The sequence below is a fragment of the Erithacus rubecula genome (genome assembly GCF_903797595.1).
Source record: "Erithacus rubecula genome assembly, contig: scaffold_403_arrow_ctg1, whole genome shotgun sequence".
In the NCBI taxonomy this organism is placed as follows: domain Eukaryota; kingdom Metazoa; phylum Chordata; class Aves; order Passeriformes; family Muscicapidae; genus Erithacus; species Erithacus rubecula.
The window spans coordinates 4715-10296 of record NW_027635933.1 but is presented as its reverse complement, the minus strand read 5'-3'; the positions used below and the strand labels follow the sequence as shown (position 1 = coordinate 10296).

At 48.9% G+C, this 5582-nt stretch overlaps 1 long non-coding RNA gene across 1 annotated transcript; it reads left to right on the top strand.

Moving 5' to 3' along the window:
* The first annotated feature begins 3994 nt into the window (after positions 1-3994).
* On the top strand, positions 3995-5079 carry LOC306816172. The gene is made up of 3 exons (XR_013777591.1): positions 3995-4089; positions 4394-4472; positions 4627-5079. It is a non-coding gene; the product is annotated as an uncharacterized lncRNA (long non-coding RNA).
* The last annotated feature ends 503 nt before the right edge of the window (positions 5080-5582 follow it).

Below are 5582 nucleotides of genomic sequence, written 5' to 3'. Positions count from 1 at the left end.
GAAATTGACTGCAGGCTTTTGTGTCTTGAAGTCACTCCACTGTGGGAGCTAAGACAGAGTGCTGTGGATTTAATTAGCATAAGCAGCTTGATAGCCAAGATGCCCTGGCAAGAGCAAACAGAGCTTTGAAGACTCCATGAAGATTGGATCAAGACTGGTGACAGGAAAGAAGAATGAATCAAGTAGAAATGTTGCAAAATGTGTAAGCTTGTTTGTGTGATGTTTAACCCAATGAATGCAGTAAAAAATTACCAGCTTTCCTAGAAATGGAATATAAGCACATGTAGCTGAGAGTAAATTTGGATTCTGATCAGCAGTCAGTAGACCCCCTCTCTCTCCCAGTCGTTGATTCTCCAGTGCTGAGCGCTGCCGTGCCGGACACGCTGGATCTCCAGGAGGAGCTGCAGCCCAAGGCAGCAAAGTGGCACCATTGACATTGCCAATGCATTTTTCTCCATTCCTTTGGCAGCAGAGTGCAGGCCTCAGTTTGCTTTCACCTGGAGGGACGTGCAGCACACCTGGAACCGACTGCCCCAGGGGTGGAAACAGCCCCACCATCTGCCACGGGCTGATCCAGGCTGCACTGGAAAAGGGTAAAGCTCCAAAACATCTGCAATACATCAATAACATCATTGTGTGGAGGAACAGGGCAATAAAAGTATTTGAGAAAGGAGAGAGGATCATCCAGATTCTGCTGGAAGGAGGTTTTGCCATCAAGAAGAGCAAAGTCAAGGGACCTGCCTGAGAGATCCAGTTCCTGGGAGTAGAGTGGCAAGATGGACAGAGCCAGATTCCCATTGAAATGAGCAATGAGATCATCACAGTGTCTCCACCAAACAGCAAGAAGGAAACACAAGCTTTTCTAGGGGCCATAGGTTTTTGGAGAATGCATTCCTGAGTGCAGCCACATTGTGAACCCTCCCTACCTGGTCACCCTAAGAAGAACAATTCCAGCTGTGGCCCTGAACAGCAACAAACCTTCACCCAGAGCAAGCAGAAAATGGCTCATGCAGTGCCCTTGGCCCAGTCAGGACGGGACCAGAGGTGAGGAATGTGCTTTACTCTGCAGCCAAGAACAATGGCTTGTCCTGGAGCCTTTAGCAGAAGGTGCCTGGGGAGACTCGAGGCTGAGCACTACAATTCTAGAGCCAAAGTTACAGAAAGTCTGAAGCAAACTACACTCACAAAAAAAAACCCCCAAAAACAACAGCAAAAAAAAAAAAAAAAAAAAAACACTAAAAAAATCACAACCAACAAAAAAGAAAACACTAACAACTTTGCCGCCTATAAGAAAGTCCACGCCACCCACACCACATGGAGCCCATGGATTGCTCTCATCACACAGCATGGCCAGATTAGAAACACAAATCACCCTGAAATTTTAAAAACACTTAAAACCGGACACAGAATAAAAACTTTAGTCTCAATAACAAAAAGGAGCAGAAACAAGTAACCCAGGGTAAAAAGCTCCACCATACAACCAAATACCAGCACAAGAAACACGCTGTGCTCTTGTCCCTGACAGTTTCTGTCTCATGGTTGAGATGAACCAGAAGTGGAAAGTGGCCGCAGGGAGCCCCACACGACGAGTCACACAAGCTACTGAAGGAGAAGATGAATCAAGTGCACTTGCTGAACTCAAAGCCATTCAGCTGGCCCTGGACACTGCTGAAAGACAACTGGCCAAAGCTCCACTTTATAGTTATTCATAAATAGTAACCAATGCTCTGTTGAGTTAGCTAGAAAGGTAGAAAAAACCCAGCTAGCAACATAAAGGAAAACCAATTCAGGCTGCTGATGAATGGAATAACATTGCCACTCACACAAACTCTCTGTAAATGTCCATCATGTAGACAGCCACATGCCCAAAAGTCAGGCTAATAAAGAACACTAGAACAAGGAGCAAGTAGATCGAGCTGAAAAAATAGAGATGTCACAAATAAATTTAAATTAGCAACATAAGGGACAGTTGTTCCTAGCTCAATAGGGTCATACTGCCTCAAGCCATCAAGGCAAAAATGCCACCTATAAGTAGGCACAAAACTGAAAAGCAGGTTTAACTATAAATTGCATTTCTCAAGTTATCCATAACTGTAAGAAATGTGCTAAAATCAAGCAAGACAAGCCCATAAGCCCTTTCTAATATGGGGGGCAATATTCCAAATATAAGTATAAAGAAGCCCAGTAAATGAACTACATCACACTGCCTCAAACCCCCCAAGGCAAGTGCTACGTGAGCACAATTGTAGAAGCCACCACTAGATCATTAGAAACCCACCCTGTACCTCACACTACTACTCAAAACACCATCTGAAGCACAAAAAAGCAAGTCCTATAAAGACACAGCACCCCTGAGAGAATCATCAGACAACAGGACCCATTTCAAGAACACCCTTAGAAACACCTCAGCCAAAAACCAGGATATTGAATAAATAGATCATATCCCTTATCACACACCAGCTGCCAGGAAAGTTGAACTGTACAACAGACTACTTAAAATTACCCGAAATGCACTTGGCAGGGAAACATCCACAAATTGAGAAATGAACTTAACAGAAGCCACCTAAATAGTCAACACCTGAGAGTCCATCTCTCAAGCAAGTCCTGCCCAGTCTGAAGCCTTGCACACAGTGCATGGGGATAAAGTCTCTGTAGCGCACATAAAAGGTATTTTAAGACTTTTTAGATTAGGCCCACCTCAAGCAAAGGCAAACCCATCCATAGAATTGTTTTTGCTCAAAACCCAGTTACACTTAGTAGGTAATGTAGAAAGATAAAGAAATCCATTGAGTGCCACACAAAAACCTAATCTTCAGTAAGAATTGTGTATAAAGTTTCACTGTGGATGAAAATTTATAGCAGAGTTTAAAGAACAGTAATTCTTTAATTAATTAAGGTTAATTAAGGTATGATGCAGATAGTAATTGAATAAGGAGTAGATCATGTCTTAAGTTGCAATGCAAGATGCAAGCAGAAGTATACATTCTATCAGCATCTGCTGAAACCAGGTGGAGCAGGGCTCCTTATCTCTTCCATGACCCATCCCTCACAACTCCTCCCCATGAGGAGTTATACCTTATGGGAGATGCCGCAGGCAAGGGGAAAAGCCAAGTATTTCTTTTTGAAATTTGAAACATCAGAGCAGCTTTTTCCACTAAATTCCCAAAAGAAGACCAGGCTTTTCATCATCACCACTAAATGTTAAAAAAGTAACTACACCCTTCTCCAAAATCATTGCTTCAACAAAATCACATCTGTCACTCCAAGAAAACTACAGGTACCATTATTCAGACTGTAACCAACACCCTGAGCAACAGGGTTACAGGCTGCATTCTGACCTTGCCTGTGTTTTGGTCTTCATATTACTAGACTTTCATTTTCATTTCCCAGTGAAAAACTGCTATTCTAAATCCCATATCTTTGGCAGGAAACTCCTCAATTTTCAAGTCATATTAATTTCGAGGGAGGGAGTTTACATTTTCCGTTTCAAGAGAAGCTCCAGAGCTCCTCAGCAGACACCTGTCTGTCAAACCAAGACAGTGCCCTGCTGCAGCTCCATCCCCATGGCAGGATCCGCGCTGGATGATCCCCAGGGACCCCCGGTGGGCAGAGCCCCCCTGAGCCCTGGTGCTGCTGATCCGTGTTGGGAAGACACCTGGCTGGGGGCTGCACACCCTCCCCGTGGCCTGGATTTTCTCTGCATTTCTCTTTGTCCATCCCAAACACCCAAATCCAGGGTAAAATTAGAGATGTTAAATACCGACCTGCTTGTGGACACGGGGGGATCTTCCAGGGGATGCGGGGGACGCTCGGTTCCAGGGATTTGAGGGGTCCTGGGAGGGACCTGGGGGTTTCTCAGGGCGTTGGGCACCCCAGTTCCAGCGGCTCTGGCTGCGCTGGGAGAGGAGGAGGAGCGGGAGGAAGAGGAGGAGCGGGAAGAGACGGAAAAGCAGCGGGAGCAAACGGAGGGACACAGGAGGAGCGGCAGGAAGAGGAGGAGCGATTTTGGAACCACGCGCTTCTCCCGCCGGCTCGCTGAGGTCGCAGCTTCCCCCGGGTCCGGCACCATCGCCCCCCAAAAACCCGCAGGTGAGCGGGGAGGGGGAGCTCGCCCCAAATCCATCATGTGGGGCTCCGGGAGGGTTTTATTTTGCGTTTCAGGGGATGTTTGGATCTTGCAGGAGCCGAAAGCGGAGCCCCAGAGCGGGGAGAGTGCAGAGGGGCGATCCCGGAGCCGGGGGACCCCCGGCAGCCTGGAGGGGTGCGGGAGGTTGGTGCTGAGCGGGCTCCGGGCCCCCGAGGCTGAAAGGGGCGCTGACTGCTCCAGCTGCCCTTGGGCAGCGCCACCATCAAACCCAACGCGCTCAGCCCTTGTTTTTTCCCCCCCAGCCAGGATTTCTGAAACTTTGGCTCCCAGGAAGAGGAGGAAGAGGCCGTGAGGAAGAGGAAGATGTCCCGGGAGCCGCAGGCAGGTGAGGAGGAAGTCAGTGCCCCTTTCCCCCTGTGTCCTGCTCCATCTCCCAGCCCAGCACGGCCCTGGGTGCAGCACTGCCCTGGGGGAATCTCCTTGCCCTTGCCTCTGGCACAGAGGCAAATCCCATCCTCTCCTTGTCCTTCCTCCCCCAGACAAGGAGCTGAGCACGGACAGCAGGGAGGACAAATTCCCGCGGCACAGCCTCGGGCAAGAGGCCGTTTGCAGCGGCTCCACGGCGCAGGAATGCAACGGGGAGGAAAAGCCCCGCAGATCCCGCAGCAGGAGGGGCTGCAAACGCACAGCCCGGGGATCCCAGCAGGAACGAGCCAGCCCGGGATGGGGAGGCAGCCGGAGCTCGGAGCTGGGGCTGCGTGAGCAGCTTCACCATGGGGAGAAGCCCCACAAGTGCTCGGAATGTGGGAAGGGCTTCAGGAGAAGATTCCACATGATTAGACACCGGAGAATCCACACGGGGGAACGGCCCTACGAGTGTGGGGAGTGTGGGAAGAGATTCAGCCGCAGCTCAAGCCTGACTGTGCACCAGAGGAGCCACACTGGGGAGAGGCCCTACGAGTGTGATAAATGCAGGAAGAGGTTTGAGAGCAGCTCCAGCCTTCTGAAGCACTATCGCACTCACTGGGATGAGAGGCCCTTCTGCTGCTGCGACTGCGGGAAGGGATTCAAGAAAAACTTCAACCTCCTCGTGCACCGGCGCATCCACACCGGGGAGAGACCCTACGAGTGTCTCGAGTGTGGGAAGAACTTCTCACAGAGCTCTCACTTGACCAAACACCAACGGAGTCTCCACTGAGAGAAGCCCTGTGAGTGCCCTGAGTGCAGGAAAAGCTTCGTGCTGGCTCCTGGTGACCTGGATTTTCTTTACATATGTCAATACTAACAACTTCAAACCATTTTTTTCTTGCTGAGTTTTTAGAACTGAGCCTCTAGCATTTTGACACAATGTTCTCATTTTGTTTGCTTTCAGAACCAGCGCTTATTTTTAGTCATCAGAGATTGTATTATCCAAAAGAAATAAAATGGCATGAATTGGCAATAAATGAAAAGAAATTCATTTAACAAAACACTCCATCAAGACTCATGTAAGACT